Source organism: Arvicola amphibius, chromosome 2 (assembly GCF_903992535.2).
Source record: "Arvicola amphibius chromosome 2, mArvAmp1.2, whole genome shotgun sequence".
NCBI lineage: Eukaryota > Metazoa > Chordata > Mammalia > Rodentia > Cricetidae > Arvicola > Arvicola amphibius.
Genome location: NC_052048.2, coordinates 102,233,303 through 102,255,252, shown reverse-complemented (window position 1 = coordinate 102,255,252; position 21,950 = coordinate 102,233,303).

The following is a 21,950-nucleotide window of genomic DNA, read 5'->3' as shown; positions in this document are numbered from 1 at the left end:
CACTCTGAGACAGACACGTTGGCAGCCATTTGTGTGTGTTTGGTGACACGTATGAGCTCCAGAAGCATCTACTTCACCTGTAGTTTTATCAAGTACACCATGACAAAATTTGGACTTGAGTGTCTTTCTGGCAGCTGTTTCTCTACCTTCCGGATATTAGAAAATATGCTTGGGCAGAAGAGAGAATTCTAACCATATCAATAAGAAGAGATTTTGTATTTAAGATGACTTAACCTGACAGCTGGAAGAGACTCAAGAGAAGACCAAATCCAATCTCATAAACTCACATTTTCCAATGTCCCCGAACATTAGCTCCACAGCATTTACGCTGATCGAGTACACGAAGCCAGTCTGCTGAGGGTGAAGATCTTTGTATCTCTCCTTCTCTGGTCACTTCTCTGGGATGTCCTAAAACCTTTCTCTTAGATTTGAAACCTAGAAAAATGTTCACGATTCTGTTTGGCTTTCAAACTCTCTTTCTTTCTTTCTTTCTTTCTTTCTTTCTTTCTTTCTTTCTTTCTTTCTTTCTCTCTCTCTCCCTCTTTTTCTCTCTCCCCCCTCTCTTCTCCCCCCCCCTTTTCTGATTTATGCTAAGGATGCCTATTTTTCTTTGCATCAATTGCGGTATTCATTTGGTACCTGACTACTCTGATTCTGTATCAGACTTTGTGCTAAATGGATGTGTGACAGTAGTGCCCTCAACCCTGGTCAGAGTGAAATGATGGAAAAGTAAACCAAGTACTTGGGCACATGGCTCAGTGGGTAACGTGCCTGTCCTAAAAGTGAGACCCGAGTTTGAGTCTCCACGGCACATGCAAAGCCAGGCCACAGGAGCATCTATAATCCTTGTGCTCCTTACAGTGAGATGAGAGGTGGAGGCAGAGGAATCTTAAGATGGATCAGGTAGCCTAGCATAAGCAGTGACATGCTTTTAAAAAGATCTTGTCTCATAAAGTATAAGGTGAGGACTAATGCCTGAGATTGTTCTCTGACCTCCACACATGAGCTGTGACACACAGGAGCTCCCCTCACACACATGCATGGGCATACTTTATATCCACACACAAATATTTACATATGTCATACCCACACACATAAAGGAAAACAATAGGCAACAATCATATGGGGTTTCTGTTTGTCTGTAGTGTTATGTCTACTGATCTTGTAGGTTCACGAGTATCTGTAATATTTAGTTTCACAGCTTTTTGGATATCAAATAATTCTGGACAAAGAGCTAGAATTGTTAAAAGCACAAGATATAAGACAAAGTACTAGGGAAAAAGTAAAGAAACAACCCAGACCTATTTCCCCCCAATAGTTTTTTTTATCTGGGAGTGCTCCTAGTTTAGAAGGTAATGGAAAGCTAACCAGGCAAAGGAGCTGACTCAGGGTAGCACTGTGGTACAGTGTGACACGGCGGAGCACAGTGTCCACGACAAAGCTGGGAATGATGGTGTGCACCCACAGTCTCAGCACTTGGAAGCGGAGACAGGAGCCTCCCTGGGGCTCACTAGCCAATTAAATGTTTGCCGAGACTTTGCTTCAGAAGGTGAAGGACAGAGCAAAGTACTTAGGTTGATCTTTGTCTTTCACACATGTGTGAACACATGAAAAGGTCCACACACATGTGCACACACACATGTGCACACACACGTGCAGAGACAGGCCCCTGGGATTTTTAGGCACAAGTCGGGTATTCCTCAGAAAGTGACACCAGGCTCCCGAATGTTTGCACAACCCCTCTTCTGTCTGGCAGCAAATGCTAACTGCCGGTATCAGCAGGTCACTGGGGACCATTAGGGACTAGCATTTCCTGAAATTTCTGGCTCTGAGAGAAGCCAACTCTGTCAATATTCTAAATCCTGGCAGAGCTGGCTGCATAGTCAAGCAGCACCCACGGACAAGCCAGGCTCAGCTTCCGTCTCAGACCGTTCTCTGTGGAATCACTTCTACAGAGTGTGCTGTCTCATCCATCGCTCGCTCTGCAAACACCCACTCACGGGTCCTCTGGGTAACGAGACCTTGGCTGAGTTTGTGCAGAGTGTTTCCTTGTGAGCTGAGCCCCCTCGAGCATTAGCACCTCTGTGATCTTTTCAGATGCTACCAACTAACACATCTCATGACAGGCCTGACAGGTGACAGTATGTACATGTGCTGTACAGAGGGGATGGGAATGGTACAGAATTCTCACTAGGGAGCCAAATGAAACAGTTGTTGAGGATTAGAACTCCACTCAGATTTGGTCTTAGGTTCTGCAGACCCAACTTTACATTTCTGGCTGCTTCTCCTACCCAAGGTAACATGTTTATGCCTAGTCTCCTCTGTTGTAACTATTTAAACCATGGCATATGGGTGTGGGGTATGTGTGTATGTATGTACATGGGTGTACCTGTATGCTGGTGCATGATGCTGTCACATAGTACATATGTACATTCATAGCGTGTGTGTATATGTGTGCACATGTGTGCATGCACACATGCATGTGGTAGACTCAGGCTGATAGCCAGAATCATCCCAACTCTTACTGCACCTTGTTCAATAGGACAGGGTCTCTCAATCAAACCCAAATGTTGCCCATATGGCCATTCTCACCAGCCAGCTTTACTATGTATTCCCTGTCTCCATCTTAAGGAGCTCGAGCGACAGGAAACCCAACACACCCACCTGATATTTGTATGGATTCTGGGACCCAGATGGTAGTCTTCTTGCTTGTGAGGCAAGAGCTTTAACCACTGAGCCAGTCCCTAGTCCAAATGTTGTCGTCTTAGACCCTACATAATCATTCCCGTCACCTTCCAAGTAGTGAGAATCAGAAAAAAATGACTTAAAATTTGCAAAGAATTATAAGAAATGTATCGTGTCCTAGAGAAAGGCAACTGAAGCAGGAACCTGTTTGATAATGAGACTGGGTTAGCTTTATTAAGAAAATGAAATTTAACTGAACGAAGAGCAGAGTCTTGAGGTGCTGTTTGCCTAGAGGTTTAATTTTGAGGTAAAAAACAGAATTCATAGTAACTCAAGAGAAGACACAGGCAATGAAACTAAGACATGACCCAGTGCAGGGTCCAGTGAGAATAATTCCAGTTAAGAACTAACTCAGGACTCCAAAGTTTTTCAGAATAATTCATTTTCACCAGATCAAACTGCAAATAGCTATAACAATGTCTTTTTAATGATCTAAAGTATCTTGAAGTATGCTAAATTGTTCAAGGGCAAAGGTAAATATTCACTAAAGCAGGAAGACAATGAAACAGAACTTTTTAAAAATAAAGAATTTTTGATTTAGCCAGGCTGTGGTGGTGTATGCTTTTAATCCCAGAACTCAGAAGGCAGAGGCAGGTCCAACTCTGTGAGTTCAAGGCCAGCCTGGTCTACAAGAGCTAGTTCCAGGACAGGCTCCAAAGCTACAGAGAAACCCTGTCTCAAAAAGCAGAAAGAAAGGAAGAAAGAAAAAAAGAAAGAAAGAAAAAGAATTTTTGAAATCATTTTGAAAACAAAACACTCAAAAGGGTAAAATAAACCTTAGAGTAAACACAGCTGAAGAGGGATTTAGTGATCTGGAAGATCAATCTACGGAAAGCAAAAGAAAGGAGCAGACAAAGCTGTTGCAGAAGCTCCTTCCGCTCCTTCAGCCAATAGCTGCTGAGATACCAGCCCATTGAGGCGTGGTCTCTCCTTCTTTAAAAAAGCAGCAACTGCCCTCTGCTTGCTCTCTGGCTTCTGGCTCAGCTTCCGGCAACTAGTCTCCCTTCCTGATTGCGCAGAGGGCTGTTGTCTGGGACAGTGATCTGTAAGTTTTTCACCTTTAAATAAACAACCATTCTATTAATCATAATTCCAAACTGGTGTGGGATTGTTTATGATTTATGCCTTCATAAAGCTACAGAGACGAAAGTGAGAACATGCAATGAGAGCTGCACAGGAGGCAGTGGAGTCTGGGATATGGAAATGGAAAGACAGGGATTGTTAGAGGGCTGTGCTACTGCACATAAGGGTTTAAAAGTTCCTTCATGGAAGGAAGGCTCCTCAGACTAGGATGTATATCAGTAGCCCCCATAAGATAAATAAAGACAGAAATAGGTCCACAGACACAAATGTGAGCATCAGATGAGACTGATCGCCATCAAAGAAATGGCAGAATTTGTATCAGGGACAACAGATGTGAAAAAAAATTACATAACCGTTTCAAAGTAATAATAGATTTATCTTAACAAGTCAAGCAAGAGTTCAATAATGTTTCCATCTCTTATATGGGAACAAGGCAAGGCAAAACCAAGTTAAAGAAATGTTATTCACAAAAATGAGAGAAAGACTTTGAAAAAATTGTATTTTATGTATATTGGTGTTTTGTCTGCATTCATGCCTGTGTGAGGGTGTTGTATGCCCTTGAACTGTAGTTACAGACAGTTGTGAGCTGCCATGTGGGTGCTGCGAACTGACCCTGGGTCCTCTGAGAGAACAGTCAGTGCTCCCAACCTCTGAACCATCTCTCCAGCCCTGAGAGAAACACTCTTAAAGGCGTAGAGAGAAGAGATGCAAAGAGGCGGGGAGAGCAGCAGGCAATTTCTGGAATATCTGAGGAGGTGTTGGGTCAATATCAGTACATGTAAGGCTATACAGTGGTCACCAGGTCGTCCAGGCTATCGGGAAGGTGAATCCAGACTGGAGAAGAAGTTTATCGACACCTGACTGCTCTGACATCTCTTAAAACGGAAGCTTACCCAGTTATTCTCTACTTCACTGCTTTTGTTTATTTGTTTTTTTTAAACTCTACCCATCTGATATATCAATTGTTATTTTTGGGGAAAGCTCACACAGGACAAAGCTCACTAAGTTATTGTCACAAATGTTTTATAGGAGGCTTTTCCTCCTATACATTCACCCCAGAAAGGGAAAAGCTATCTACTACAGGGCAATGATTGCAACATTGTTGATCTGTGAATCAATGAGCTTCTCTTGGGGGCTTTCTAACAGGAGCATGAGTGAGGGGTTGGAGCAGTGATGACTCAGAAGCTTCTGCATCATCTAAATCTGACCCCTTCCCCCCACACCCCAGTGACTCCTCCTAGAAGCTGCAACCCAGGTGCCATCTGCAGAACTTGCAGGTAGCGAGACACGTCCTAGTGATCTCCCTGTAGCCCAGCTGGTTCGTCTCCTCCCTAGCAGTTGTTGTTAATTCCTTTGTAATGCTGGGGAGAGTGTGCTTTCCAAATTTTTACAAGTTTCTACTTTCTCAGACCTGTGCCTATTTGCTTGCCTTCTGGATCTCCTGGACCTCTTCTTCCTTCCTGGGAGGATTCAACTGCTACACGACCTACAGTTTCACAGACTTTGATTGGCAGGTCTTGTCAGGGTAGTGAGGACATGGAACTTTATTGAACAGAATGGCATTGGTGTCAGGAAGTGAGCGTTGTTCGTGGTGAGAAGAGCGAGTGGACTCTATGGGCTGGGATTGACTGACACTGTAAGCTTCCTCTGACCTAGCATTTCCCCCATACCTGAGTATTGCTCCAGGGGACACATCCCTGGATATTTGAAACCCCCTGGAATCAGGAGCCTTCTTGGAAAAATTAGTATTCCCAAGAACAACAAGTCAATAAGCAAATTCCACTTGTTACCATATTGATGCTAATTGGCCTGCCAGGGACTAACAGCCATCAAGTAATCCTCCGGCAATGGCAGGATTAAGGGATTGATTCCAGAAGCAGGACTTTGGGAGTCGAAACCTCTGCAGGAGTCATTTTGGCACCAGAAGCACCTGTGCTCCGGGCCGGTTCATATAAACTCTTTGTCCCTTCCTGTTGAAAAGAAAGAAGCATCACTGTGGCGATGGTTCACCATTGCTGTCACTCTGACAGGACTCGAGGTCACCTAGGAGGCACAGCTATGTGTGTGGGGAGAGCATCTCTAGAGAGGTTGAACTGAGAAGACTGGACTCAGATGCACCACCATGGAACTGGTCCTCTCACTAAATGAAGAAGGGAAACCGAGGAAGGCATCCGGGCATCGGTGTTCATCTCTCTGTTTCCTAGCTACAAGTGCAATGTCACCAGTCACCTCATGGACCCAATGTCAAGCCTTCTCCACCATGACAGACAACACCTTCAACCCAGGTGTCAAAGTGAGTCTTTCACCCTCTAAGTTCCTCTACGTCACCTATTTGGTCTCAGTGGCAAGAAAAATGGCCACCACAACCCACACACAACAACTGTGCAAGCTGAAATAGGTAAAAAGGTCAGCATGAGCGCCACCTCACAGCACAGACCCTGCTGTCCTTTAGCATGTCCCCCTCTGGCTGGCTGTGGTTTGCTTCAGTACCCGATGCTGGGAAAATATCCCACCTGCCCTGTGTGGGGAGAGCACCCCTGGGTCATGTTGGTTCAGGGAATTGCTATTGAGGAGACCCCGCCACTCTGTCCCTGCCTGCCTATCAGTGCAGACTGGGTTCAGAGATTTGGCACATGTAGGGGTAGTGTGGCAGTTGGAATAAAAGTGACTCCTAAAAGTTCATAGGGAGTGGCATTATTAGAAAGGATTAGAAGGCGTGGCCTTGTTGGAGTGGGTGTGGACTTATTGGAGAAAGTGTTTCCTTGGGGAAGGGCTTTGAGGTTTCAGAAGCATAGCCCAGGCCAAGTTGGCTCCCTCGCCTTTCCTGCTGCCTGACAATCTAGATGTAGAACTCTCAGCTACCTCTCTAGCACTGTGTCTGCCTGCCTGCATGCCACTATATTTTCCACCATGACAATAATGGACCGAACCTCTGAATTGTAATGTAAGTCAACCCCAAAGAAATGTTTTCCTTTCTAGGAGTTGTGGTGGTCATGGGGTCTCTTCATGGCATTAGAAACCCTAACTAAGACAGGTAAGATGCATGTGGGCAGAATGGAGGTAGGCAGTGTGGGGGTGAAGGTGGCATTCCAAGGCCAGAGGATTGGCCATAGCCACTGTGAACCACTACTAAAGAGCATTGTCTACTTCCATTCACTATGATTTTACTCTGAACTATGAGGTGGTGTCTGATAGGTTCCTTAGAAGGCCCCAAGGCATCATTCCTTTCTATCGTGCACTGCAGCATGGAACTAAAGTCATCTTGATGTGGACTGATGGTCTGTGGTTAAAATTTGAAGAACAGGAGACAGATGAGAGACTTCCAGGCTTCCAAGACAGATGACCTCCATGGTGGGAGTGGAGCAATCTAAACCTTCTCAAGACTGACCACAGTTAAATAAATCATTTGATTAGCCTAGGTAGAGGTCAACAGAGGCAAGGTAAGTTTCTGGATATTCCACTGGTCTCCAAAACATTTTGTGAGTCTCCATCAGCCTGTGTGAACCATAGAAGTGGATAGAAATGTGATACCAATTGATATGCTGTCGACTACGTACACAGTGATCTCCAACGTTGAGAAAATGAATTAGACTTTTAATTTATTGAAAATGAAGCTGTGGAGCATGTAAAGTTGGTAGCCCCCATTAATCACCGCTTTATGATTGTCTCCTAACAAAGTAATTCTGTGTGATTGAATGTTTAATTCCTAGTCCAAGTAATTAGATTTGAAATCCTGAGGCTGGAAAAGGTGCTTTTCCACCAGAAAGGAGTTCATAAGTCCCTTTCCACATTCTTACATTTAGCAATATTGTCATGGCTGGGTCAGGCACCGGGCCGGCCTTGGCATTACTAAAGATGGTTACATGGGCACCGTTCTTGCTCTTGCATAGCTTTCTGGTTAATATGGAGGAAAAGCTTGATTAAAAATAATACAAATAAGCCTGTGAGAGCAATTGGATGTCAGTGCTGTGAAGGGATGTTAGATGCCCTCGCTGGAGTAGCTGTCAAGAGACACCAGTTACGACATCAAGTACATCGGGTATGGAATCCTCTTTGGTGCTCTCATTGCTGTTTAAAAGCATGTGAGACCCTTTCTGTGTTGTTAACACCACACCCATCACAGTATGGAAATCTCTGTCTTTCAGCATCGGTCACGGATCCCCACAGGAAAAGACCACACACAGCTGCCTTCAGCTCTGAATCAAGGCATCCTATGGGCGCCTGAAGCAGGAGGTGCCAGCCCAGTGGAACTTATCTTTCAGCTTTTCAAGCATCCATGGTACCCATACTACCCCCACACACCTAATCTCAACAGTATCCACCAGTCTGGACTACAGGTTGCCCCACAGGCTATGTGAAGGTCCCCTGGAAGAGATGGCAGAGCTGGAAGACCAGAGAAAAGGTCACCTTATTTAGGGAGACTGGAGGAGTGGTGAGGTGCAGTGGGGTGGCACTGGGTCTATCCCTGGGAAGACTGAAGACACCCCTCCCCAGGTGGGCATGGAAAGTGTCATTGTCATCCATCTATGGTGCATGTGTCCTCATTGCCCAAGCTGTGTCCTGCTCTGTTGTCATTTAAAAATTGTGAAACAACATCAGATAGCATAAAATCAAAGCCTCAGATCTGTTCTGAGTGGGCTTAGAAACTTAACTGTAAGTTCTTTTCTCTCTCAAAGGAGATGAAAACATATAGGACACATGCCTTTTTTTAAGTAAGAATTTGAGAATCAGGTAAAACAGGAAACACACACACACACACACACACACACACACATACACACACACTTTTGAATGTGTGATATCCATTTCAAGACTTCCAATTTCCTTCCTTCCTTCTGTCTTTCCTTTCTTTCTTCCTTCCTTCCTTCCTTCCTTCCTTCCTTCCTTCCTTTCTTTCTCTCTCTCTCTCTCTCTCTCTCTCTCTCTCTCTCTCGCAAGTGTATGGTGTATGTATGTGCTCACGTGTGTGTGCACATGTGTGTGTTTGTTTGTGGAGGCCAGAAGGTGATGCCAAATGTCTTCCTCAGTCATTCTCCACCTTAGTCTTTGAGAGCTGGTCTTTCACTCAACCTTGAGCTTGCTCATTTTGCCAGACACCCTGGTCAGCAAATCCCAGAGATCCTCCTGGGTCTGCCTCCTCTGAGTCCAGATTCTAGCTTTGTATGCTGACACATTTAGCTTTGGTGTAGGTATTGGGATTCAAATTCAGTTCTCACGCTTTCCTGACAAGTACTTCAGCAACAGAGACATCTCTTACCCTACTCTCATTATTCTGCAGACAAAATCACTATCAAGACTACCCTGGTCTCAGAAACCAAACACAGTTTCTTCTCTTGAGTTTTTCAGCATTTGGAAATGTGCCTAGGAGGGAGTGCAAGCTAACTACCCCCCACCCCACCCCCGCAGAGCAGATTGAGAAGGGACTCAGGCAGCTGTTCAGGATTACAGGGACTTTCTGAGGCTTTATGCAGCTGGATGGGCCAATCTGAAGGTGGAAACTGTGTGTGACCTCATGTCCTTGTGTTAACCATTGAAAAGAAAAATAAAATAGAAGCCAAATACGCTAGGTTCTGGCTGAGGCCAGGTCCAGCTGCTCATTCTAATGAATTCTACACTGTGGCAGAACAGTAGAAACCCAACTGTGCAGTGAGAATGAAAAGTAGAACCCAGCCCACTGTTTTCTTGGCCTGAGACCATGGGCGGATAAATGCCAGTTATCCAGCACCCACAGCTGGAGATTCCTGGCCTGAATACTGTTGCACTGCCCAGACACCTTTCTACTAGGGATCCGGGATCTTTGACATTTTCTTTTAGCTTTTACTATTAAAGGGCTGTTTGGGTTAACAATTAATACAAGTTTTCACCTCTTATTTTCTCTTGTCCTCGTCATCAGAGGCAATCATTGTCAACTTTTTTGTTTTGGATTCTTTGTGTTGTGTGCCTATTAGTGCTTCCCTTTTGGCATTCATTGTCCAGTTTCACTTCTGAAACACCCTGACCAAAGCATTTAAGGGGAGGAAAGGGTTTGTCCGGCTTACAATTTCATGTTACAGACCATCATTTCAGGGAACTCAAGATAGGAACCCGAGCACCTTGTCCCATCCCATCCAGTCAAGAGTAGAGAGAAATGCATGCTCTCATGGTGTCTGCTCATGTGCATCTAGCTTTCTCCTCTCTGATATAGTTCAGGACCCCTGTCTAGGGAATGATGCGACCCACAATGTGCTGGCTCTCCCTACATTTGTGAATAATTAGGACAACCCCTTACAGGCATGCCCACGGAGCAACCTAATAAATGAAACAACTCAATATTCTCCTACATTTCTTTCCTCAAATCTTGTAAATAGTATAATGATTAGGTCAGTATGGGATACTATCATTATACTAGAGGAACACTACATATGTGTGCCTGTGATCCCGGGTCCCACTCCCTTTCCTCCACGTCCCTCATGCATGTGATACCTGCCTTGTTTGAGCTGTTTCTGTTCAGCTAACCTGACTTACCTTTCTGAAGTTTCTTCTTTCCGTCCCTTTTCTGGAATTGCATTAGGTCATAGGTGCATTGCAATAGGTCACATTTCTTAAAGACATCTGTAACCCCGGTACTGGGGGCTAGAGACAGGAGAATCTCAAGCTAGCTAGTTAGCTAGCTGGTTTGCGCTCCAGGTTCAGAAAGATCCTATCTCAAAAATAAGATGAAGACATGATTGGAAAAGACACCTGGTTTCAACCCCTGGCTTCCATGTGCATACAGATTCATTCTCACAAACATGTGTACACACACACACACACACACACACACACACACTTTAAAGCAGAGCCAGCATAATAAATAGTTGAAAATAGCATGGCCCATCATCAAAGGAAGTAAGGGCAGGAGCTTAAGGCAAGAACCTGGAGTGTAGAACAGAAGAAACAGGGGTCATGGAGGAGGGCTGCTTATGGACTTCCATACCCAGTCCACTTTCTTATACAACTCAGGACCACAAGTCCAGGGGTGGCATCATGCACAGTGGGCTACTCCCTCCCACGTCAATCATCAGCAAAGACTTGCTTATGGAGTAATCTGATGAAGGCAATTCTTCGGTTTTCTTTTACCTCTGGACGTTTCCAGATTGTGGCCCTGCAAAATTGTTCATTAGCAGTGTAAACCAGGCTTGCTCCATTTCTATAGGAATCTATCTTGAACCAAATTCTTCCCACTGTATGCCACTGCCATCCTGTTTCTCCACATTCTGTATAACCCAGCCCTCTTATCTTTGCCTTGTTTTGACTCTATGAAGGTCAGTTCCACATCTTTCTTTTATTAAGGTCATGCTTGTCCCTTTCTGTTGGTTCCAGAGCTCATTGCTCTGGCCTGGTCCCTTATTAATACCACTCCGGCTTACCTTGATGGTAAAGTCGCTTGCTCTCACCGTCAAGGAAAGCCAAGTGTCTGAAATCGGGAATGACTAATGTTTTACAAGGATCTTTCCAAAGGCCACGTACCCTTATGAGGTCATGCTACCAACAGCTATTGGAAGATGCTGCTGAGTTAGGTTGGAATGCAGAAGATGCCTTTCCACAGATTCCCACAACCATTTAACCACCCTGACTTCCTAGCTAAAGGCTGACTGAAAGGACCTGTCTTTCTAGTCAAATTTCCATAGATGTTGAACGGGCATGAGTGAAGGTTATTGTTCTGAATCGGTTATAAATCCATCTCTCTCTCTCTCTCTCTCTCTCTCTCTCTCTCAATTTATTTAACTTTATTTTATGTGCATTGGTGTGAAAGTGTCAGGTTTTCTGGAACTGGAGTTACAGGCATTGTGAGCTGTCATGTTGATGCTGGGAATCAAACCCGTGTCCTCTGGAAGAGCGGTCAGTGCTCTTAACCACTGAGCCATCTCTCTAGTCCCGAATCCATTCTCTTTTAACTCCATCATTAAGACTACATAACAGAATCCTTGGGCCCTGGAACCCCACCTAATGTGTTCTCCTCTGCTTATCACTTGTCCAATCCCCCTTTTCTCCATGACCTCAGAAGGAGTGGTAGCATTTATACTCCCTGTTAGGATGTGGAAGATAAGCCTGCTGAGACCCATTATGCCCTGTCGATCTGTGTCAGTGACTGGGTTCTGAGCCGGCATATAAGAGTCTGGCATTGAAGAAGTTCAGTGCACCAGTTACGAATGGTGGTATAGAACATGAGAAATGTATTACTATGTTCATTGTTACTAATAGTACAATTGAAGCTCTCTTTTATTACCCCAAATCACATCTTTGCATTTGACTCATATGTTGTCATTTAAAAACTTGCCCATTATTGTATGTATGGCCCCAATGGCTATAGAATAATGTTAAATAGTTTTGAATAGAAAACAACATCAGCCGGGCGGTGGTGGCGCACGCCTTTAATCCCAGCACTCGGGAGGCAGAGGCAGGCGGATCTCTGTGAGTTCGAGACCAGCCTGGTCTACAAGAGCTAGTTCCAGGACAGGCTCCAAAGCCACAGAGAAACCCTGTCTCGAAAAACCAAAAAAAAAAAAAAAAAAAAAAAAAAAAGAAAACAACATCAACTCTCAGTGCTGTACCATGTCAGAATCATCACAGACCCTGCTCTGTTCTCTACACCCTGCCCATGAAGGCCACACTACCAAACCCTGAGTGTGTCCCCTTTGCTCTTGGAGTACAGGCCAAGATGTCTTGACCTGCCTTCTGGGCAGTGTGCCCTGACCTCTGTTGTCTCCTGGAACTCTGTGCCCTACTTCTGTTTGTCCTCCACCCACACTGTTTTCATTTCCTCTACCATGCCTGCTGTTAGTGGCTATTTCCTGGAATGCTCTGTGCACTTGAGTTCTTCCTGCTCGTTCTTAGAAAGGCCACTAGAGCCACCGTCTTCCTTCTGTATTCCTCAGGATCACTGCGCTCTGTCACTTTGCGTGTCTGTGAATGTCTATGCCACTGTTCCTTGTGATTCCCTTACCACCGAGGTCCTCTGTTAGATCCTGAGTGCCAGCAGAGGACAGCGACATAATGTCTGTGTTTCCATAGCAACACTTGGCGTTTTCTAGCTGATGTTAAGTTCAGTCCCTCTCACTCACGAATCCTGCTAAAAATGATTGGTCACTCCTAGGGAAGTCAGATTTGACAACTGTCTCTGATAGACATGATCTCCTGTCCTCTGCTGTTAAGTCTGTGACCTCTGTCCCACTCCACTCTCCTTTGGTCTGACATTCTAGATTATAAACTCCTATCCAGAGTTCCCATGACACTTGCCTTTAGTCTACGAGGGCTTCATTTTTGGCTTGGAGTGGACTGTAGACCTCTGTGGGACCTCAGTGAGACAAGGCGTGACACCCATAATCATCTTCTCAATTAGGGTTCTTGACATTTTCTTATTGCCATTTGCCTCTGATGTGCTTCCTGAGCACCAGGGGAACCTGGAAACTGACCCAACAGTCCTCTGGCAAAGAAGGCTTGTTCTAGAAGCCCTAGCCTGTGGCTGAGCAGGTAAATCTCTAAATACTGAAATTCTTGGCGTCAGAATGGGCAGAGTCCTGGACATTGACAGCACAGGTCCTAGGATGGGAAGATGGACTGACATGGGGGGACAGAAGACCCAGTGATGAGCAGAAATGAAGACGGCCATCTTTGAGCCCTGCCGCACACCATGTGTTTGGCCACACGCATTTGCTACACAGTCAGCTTGCAAAGCAGAATCCTCATCCTCATTGGAAGTTTCTCTCTCTAGGAAGAACAGAAAACTTGGTTTGTCTGAGGCCGCTTATCAGAAGCCAAGCTCCAGCGAACTCCTGTCAGCTTCCCGTTAGTTCCCATGACCCTCCTATGAAGCCAGTGAGAGAAAGCTGCCACCGATCCAAGCTCAGAGCACTGAAGTGACTTTTCCATGCACGTGGTAGGATACCCTCACTCACCTGCACTGAAGCTATGTACAGAGAGGCTCTGGGGTGGGGTGGATTGCTCCCTTGCTGTGGGCACACCATGGTACAGCCATAACAGGAGGGCTTTGGACTTGCCTCCTGAGGGCAGATCCAGCGATTTGTTTATGTAGATAGAAACCCTTGCCTGTGTACCAAGGAAATTTGAGCAAGAACAAGGAAGGGCACACATCATCAACACAGTGTGCTATCCTCACCAAACAGAAATAGAAACAGAAAAATGGAGCAACCTTCCACTGTGGAATTCAGCCCCCAGAATCCTTGTACAAAAGCTGGGTGTGGTGGATGCAGGTCCCTGGCGGTCACTTGTGGATCATCCTACGTGGTGAGTTCCAAAGCTGTGGAACTCAGTCCAGTAGAACTCTGAATCAAGACTGGACTGGACTGGGGAGATGGCTCAGGGACAAGGTCTTTGCTCTTTAAATATTTAGTACCCACATAAAAAGCTAGGTGTGAGGCTAGAGAGATGAACCCACTGTTAAGTGTTCCATTCCCAGCACCCATGAGAAGAGGCTCACAACCACCTATAATCCCAGTTCCAAGCGATCTAATAGCTAATGCCCCCTGCTTGTCTCCTCTAGACCTTGCCACTATGTGTACATACAAATACAAATAATTAAAAATAAAAGGTCAATCTCAAGAAAACTATCCAGGTGAGTGTAGCAAACTACTCATAATTCATGCACTTGGGGGGAGGAGACAAGGGACCCCCAAGGCATGATGGCTAGCCAGACCAGTGGAATTGGCAGTCCCAGGTCCAGTGAGAGACTTTCCCAGCAACCTCTGGTGTCCATGTTCATGTGCACACATGTGCACGTGCATCTGTATACTCGATCATGACATGCACATATACATATGCATATTGTATAAAATAAAAATTATGAGTGGCACATGAAGAAAGATTCTTGAGGTTGAGTATGTATTCACATACTTCCACACGTGAACACCCCCCACACACACACATGCACACACACACAGACACACACTTCTTCACTCTGAGTTAAAAGTATAACTCTCAGGATAATCCAAATGGCATAACCAACTGAGAATGTAGATTTAAGCACTACATGAGAGGGCTCAGAAGAAGAGCAAGCAGTAAACAGTTGAGGAATAGTAAGGAGCCAAAATCTGGTTGTTAGGGCACCACCATGCTCCTAAGGGATGCTGGGCTTTGTGACCAGGGATGGCAATAACCTGCTGAAAACCATCAGGAAAACCTCACTTCTCCAGCTTTGTGCTATCCATTCTCAAGGTGGTTTGTTTAACTATTATTCTGAATATCAGTTCAGGGTAATATATATGATATGTTTTTTTGTGTATGCAATATTCTCTATGAAAGATTGCAAGATTGTGATATGCAATTTCAGAAGTGTGTAGACACTACCTCATTTTAAAATGCCACCGGGACATAAAGTATCTGATCATTATTTATAAAAGGCTCAGACTACCTCAGAAAGACAACAAGGTAAAGGCATTGTCTTGAGATGTGAGAAACTAATCTCGTGGCATTGCACAACAGACCCTCCCCACCGTGTTTCATGATGGAAATCACAGCATCAGAGTCTGATGGCCTGAGCCAAGCTGACAAGGGACATTGCACCACCACACTCAATTTCTCTTCCTCCTAAGCATCTCATGATTTAATCTTATTTCACTTGTAGATTAAATACCTTCATAGACAGGTGAACATATGTTAGCTTCCATTTAATCAGGTTCATTTATTGTGGAGCTTATTATATGCCTTCTAGGCAATAAAGACACTCAGGCAAAATACGATATCATCTAGGCTTCGAGGAGATCATGGTGCAGCAGGTAAAGGCAGAATGGGGAATGGTGAAGGGGAAGCCTAGCCAAAAACCTTGTTTTGTAAGGTGTGTCCCCCTTTGGCTAAAGGCGTGTCCGTCCCCCTTAGGCTAATATTGACTTATAAAATCTTGCGGGCCTGTGGCCCGCCTGCTCTTTGTTTTCCTGCGCTCCTCGCTCGAACCTTGGATTTGTAAGTTCCCTTTCCTTTCCTTTATTAAAACTGAATTATATATATTAAAGCTTGTCTGGTGAATCATAACTGCCGATCAACCACGCACCTTCAGAATGGGAAGATAATAACACAATTAGGTCAGTGATCCAAGCATTTAGGACGGGTGTGTGTAAGCTCAGTGAGTCCTAGGTGACTTGGGAGGATAGAGAGGGCTTCTGGAGCAGAGGGATGGTCATACGGGTGCCAGGAGAGGAAAGATGGGAGGGTGGCAGAGCTGGGGGATAGGCTGAAAGTGTATTAGGAAAAGGGCCTGAATCAGGAAGTAGCAGAATATACCAACAAAACACCAGAAATATATTAGGATTTTTTTTCTGGAGCATTATGTGTAATTTTTATGTAATTATTATGTACTTTTTAAATTATGCCACAACAAAGACAACTCCAAGTGGCCGAGGAAATGGTGCCATAGGTACAGAGCTTAGTGTGATGGCATGAGGACTTTAGTTCAATCCCTTCAGAACCCACACAAAGCAGGGTGTGGCATCACTTACATGAAATTCCAGCCATTAGGATGCAGAGGCAGGAGAGCTCCCGGGACTTACTCGTTACCTATTCTGACTAAAGCAAGGAGCCTTGGGTCTAGCCACAGACTGTCAAAAATAAGGTGAAGAGACATTCAGGAAGAGAACAATGTTGATGACCAGGTTTTACATGTACAAACAGGTGTGGACATGTTCATACTTATGAACATATTTATAATATACAAATACCATGAACTTGAGAAGGATTTCTTCCCTTTGTTTTGTACCTAGGGATTCAGGATCACTCCTGAGAGTTCTTGGCTAGGGTTAGTCACAGAGTCAGGCCACAGGCAAGCTGTGTATCTGTGGGTTGTTTGAAAATGTTGCTTCCCTCATCCTCAAAGGTTTAAGGCCCAGATTGCTCAGCTCCAATGGTTTTCCTCAGCATCCAGCACAGGAGACAGTCTGGGAAGATGTAGTGAGATGTGTTTATAGAATAACTGAGGCAGATGTGTGTCACCAGAACACAGGCATGAATATTTTATTTGTGCATTCAGATGACCGGCATGGCCCTTGCTGAGAAGTGCATATGCCAATTCTCAGTGACCGTGACCATGCCTACAGCAGGAAAATTGTATTGACTGAATGTGACCTAAATCCATCCTGTTGTGTGAACCCTGGCAACAATAAAGGCATTCACCTCCTCACCAGTATTCCCTGGAGGATAAGGGAGGCTGTCGTCCCCTCAGCATCTCCCCATCATGTAACATCAGTCATGAGTACATCACACGTTATACTAAAAACCATTGAGGCTGCCCTCACAGAAAGCCATCTTGAGTTGATTCCTTGGTGGGCTAGAATTGTTCCAATCACGAAACTTTAGCTGAGAGCCCATTATTGCTGTGCCACTTCCTTGGGGTCAGTAACATCTAGAGAAGCTGTTCTCATCTCAACCTTTGGGTCTCAATCCCATTGAGTTTGAATGACCTTTTCATGGGGTCGCCTAAGACCATCATCTGCATAGCAGATATTTACATTATGATTCATAACAGTAGCAAAATTAAAGTTAGGAAGTAGCAATAAAAATAATTTTATGGTTGGGGGGGGTCCCCAAAACATGAGAAACTGTATTAAAGGGTCACAGCGTTAGGAAGGTTGAGAACCACTGATCTAGAGGCTTTACCTGAATGTCTGTTGTTTCTGGGTCCTTTTGGTCTTGAATCTGAGAATTTGTTAGACTTGGATGATCATTGGGTGAGGTAAGGTGCCCTAAATAACTCTGTGTAGTCTGTACACTGGGATGCGTGTGTGTGTGTTCTTTTCCCATTTGGGAATAGAGAGGAGAGCTTGGCCACATTCTTTTACTGTGAGGGTTGCTGTGATGGCTAATCCTGGTTGTCAACTTGACATGCCTGAGAAGAAGGAACCTCAACTGAAGAACTGTCTCCATCATGCTGGCCTGTGGGCATGTCCTGGGAACATTTTCTTGATTGCTAATTGACTTAGGAGTGTGCAGTTGACAGTGGGTAGAACCAATCCTTCACAAATGATCCTGGGTTCTATAAGCTTAGCCAGAGAGCAAATCAGTAAACAGCATTCCTCCATGGTCTCTGCTTCAAGCTCCTGCCTTGAGTTTCTGCCCTGACTCCTCTCAACGATGGACTAATACCTTGACATGTAAGCCAAATAAACCCTCTCTTCCTGAAGTTCCTTTTGGTCATGGTGTTTATCATATCAACAGATAGGCAGACTGGGGCAGACAGAGTTGTGGAGTGTTCCAATAGGGTCAGAGCGGCATGTGGGAAGCCTTCCCTGCAGGGTGCCGTGCTGGGTGCGTGTGGAAGGAGCAGGGATTCACAGCACCCGCATGTTGAATTCATATAGAATGTATGGCACATTACTATCTTTCTATATAATATACATTTGTATAATATGCATATATAACATAATATCTAATAATGTATTATTATATCTGTAGCCTTCATCTCTCCTAGCTAACATTATTAAGTTTATCATCTATTTTCTGTATGTCATAATGTGTTGAATATGTTGTATGTTATATCATGTTTTATTTTTATGCACAGATAAATCTTACATGTATCTACACAGCAAATGAATGCATTGTAGAAGAGGTACCCATCTCTTCTACATGGGTTAGAACTACCATGGGTTATTGTGCTTGCTTTCTCTGTTTTCTTACTTGCTCGACAGAAGTGACCGGTGTCTAGCATCGCACATACTTGTTCATTGACTCTTTCCTTCTGGAATATAAACTATGAGAAGTATGGGATTTTTGTATCTTTTATTCTCTACGTAGTGGCGTGTAACCAGACGTTTAGTTAGTGTTTACTGGAAAGTTGAAGGAATAAAAATGTTGTCTCCAGAATACGGCAGGGACTCGGGCCTTCCCATTCCAGCAAGATCAGCCTGGAAGCAGGCAGACAAAGCCGAGTTTGGACTGGAAGGGGTTGCTCCAGGGAGGAGTCCCTTGTGCGTCCACACAGTTCTGTCTTCCACGAAGGGTCATGCGAGGTTAGAAGTGGTTTCTTTGGGGAGTTGCTTGCTGCGCCTCCCTGACAGAGAAAACCTCCATGGCTGGACTGTGAGACTCACGCTAGTTGCCCATTTTGGTGGGCAACCTCTGTGTATCTGCCTGATATCTACTCAGAGAAGTGCTCTTCTGTAAGAGGGCATGACAGAATCAAAGAACGTATTTTAATGTTAATAACTTCAGGGGGTCACTTTAATATATTTTTAATTAATTTCCTGAGAATTCTATACATGAATTCCATGTATTTGGGTCATATTGATTGCCTACTCCTGCCCTCAAGCCTTCCAATATCACGCTAAGTCATGCTCTTCCTGATCCACCCCTTAAGCCCTTGCCCTTCCAAACTTCATGTTTTCTTTTTTTCTTCTTTATGACCCACTGAGTCTAATTTCTGCTGTCCATATGTACTTTGTTGCGGGGCCATCCATGGAGATTGGCGGATTTATCAGAGGCTACATCCTTAAAGAAAACTGACTCTCCCTGCCCTGACAGCCACCAACTCAGCTTGGGTGGGGGCTTGTGCACCCCTCCCCATCCATGCTGGAATGGTGACTGGCCTGACAAGGTCATATTTAATATATTTATTGTTCTTCCCCTTCATGTATTCAATGTCCCCCGATAAGTGGATGAGGAATCTTTCCTTCCTCTGTCACTGTTCCTCCCTTCCCTGTATACTTCCTTTGGACATACACCCAGCATTCTGTAACACAGACCAACTTTGCAGCCAGCACCGAGTTAATGGAGCAAGAACCCCGGCATGATGCAGTGTGATTGACACCCGGAAGAGCTGGAGGAGCGGCTACAGGCTGATCTTGCTCCACACAACACGGAGCACTTTATCTGTGTCAGTAGAACAGTATTTTAATTTAATTTCCTAGCCAGTTATGCTTCTGAGCCCCAGATACAGCCTAGGAAACAGGTAGGAAGGCTTTCGGGGGCATATTGATGTGTTCATCCAAGGCTTCACCCAAGGCTGTCATCATTTGGAGAACAAAAAGAAACATCTCCCTTCTTCCCCTTCAAGCACCACTGGCTGTGGAACATGGCAAGTCATACTGGCCACTTTAATTCCATTTTTTTGCATGGTTTGATCAATGGGCTGAAGATTGAAGAAAAGAAATCAATAGACACAGGGAGAATTTAAACTCTGTTTATATAATCAATTGATTAAGGAAATTGATTTGAAAGATGTAAGCAGAAAAGGGGGCACTTAAAGGAAAAGCAGGATGAAGAATCTTTCAGTGGGGAGCAAAATAAATGTGAAGTGACTTCGGCTTAAATAAATGTGGCACGGGCCAAGAGTGTGGTCATCTTTGAAGCATGTACTTAATAGATAATCATTCATATTATAGCATTTTGGTACTTTATACATGCATGTGTGTGCATGCGTATGCATGTGCATGTATATGAGTGTGCACACAGTAAGGGGGTGGAGGTGGAGGTCAAAGGACAGATTGTGGAAGCTGTTTTCCATAATGTGGGGTCTGGTTACCATCATGGCCTAGGCCTTGTGGTGTGTGGTTGGCAGTAAGGAAGTCCAGTGAAAATCATGTTGATTTACATGGTTTGAGTAAGTTCTTTGCTTCATATACAGGAGTCTGCATCTTCTATCCATAGTCAAGAACCTATGACAGGCCAGCGTGGTAGCATAGAAATAGGTCAGATCTTAACTCATTTGTGATTTTTGACAGTGACAGGTCCCCAAGATGAGTAACTCTGAATCATTGGCTTCCTTGAACAAAAGGTACTAGGCAGTGTTATTTTATTTCTGATGGAAAGATGATGTAGTTTTTTAGACAATGCCAGGATGCTCACATGGCTGCCAACACCCAAAGGTGACAATTCATCTCACTGGGATCACCCCGCTGGAAGCGTCCATGCTCCTGTTGCTGTGCCATCATATCAACATGTTTGGGCATAGGTGATCACTGACAAGTGATGAGCCAGCTCTGGGATGGTGGAGCACATCGTTAGTAAAATCAAAACAATGAGATCTCATCGTGTTTCAGGTGCAATTGTTCAGCATGCGATGGGCTCATGTCATGACTTCACTGTTGCCACGCCTTTTGTCAAAGCACAGAGGAGGATGAGGCCCCAGCTAAATTCTGTACCTGCCGAGATGTCTGTTGGTGGGTCTATTAAAGCCTCACATGAGGCCAAGGGCCACGCCGTAACTTGTGAGACCAGGGCTGATTAGCCATGTCATGGAAGTTAAGCATGCCCCGCCAGATGCCCAGTGTCAAAGACAGAGCTGGCGAGTGCCACCGCTGGAGCAGCTGTGCAACCATGATGGCAAGACCCAATTTCTGATTTTTCACCTAACAAGCTGAAAAATGCTCCCATGTTCAAGAGGATGGAAAGTAAAACCAAGGTTTGAGACTGGGGAAAATCTATCCCAAACTCCCAAGGGGCTAGCAGCATCTTTTAGAAGCAAAGACAATGTTTTTTTTTTGTTTTTTTTTTTTTTTTTTTTTTTGTTGAAAAAGACGTCATTTTTTCCTTTCAGATTGCCTGAATTTGTGGGGATGCTGCCATTGTGTAAGTCTGAGATTTTCTTTTAATGTTTCTCTCTGGATGGGAGTAACTTAAGTGAAATGAATCTGTAAACTTTATCGTAAAAAAAAATAACCTTTCGAATAAATGAAAACATTGCACATGCCAAAGTTAACCAGACCCAAAGTCTATACAACTCAATGAACTTCTATGGTTAAAAGTGGGGAGGGGAGAAGAGGAGGGGGTAGAAGAACAAGAGGGGTTGGAAAGGTCAAGTCGGGGGAAGGATAGACAGGGAGAACAAAGAAAGAGACATCTTGATAGAAGGAACCTTTATGGGGTTAGCAAGAAACCCAGCATTAGGGAAAATCCCAGGAATCCACAAGGATGACCCCAGCTAAAACCCTAAGCAATTGCGGAAAGGGTGCCTGAACTGGCCTTCCCCTGTGATCAGATCGAGGACTATCTTAATAAACATCACAGAACCCTCCTCCAGAAACTGGTGGAAGTAGATGCAGAGATCCACAGCTGACCACTGGGCCGAGCTCCTGGAGTACAATCGATGTGAAGGAGGAGAGATAATATGAACAAAGGGTTAAGATCATGATGGCGAAACCCACAATTAGCTGGCACGAACT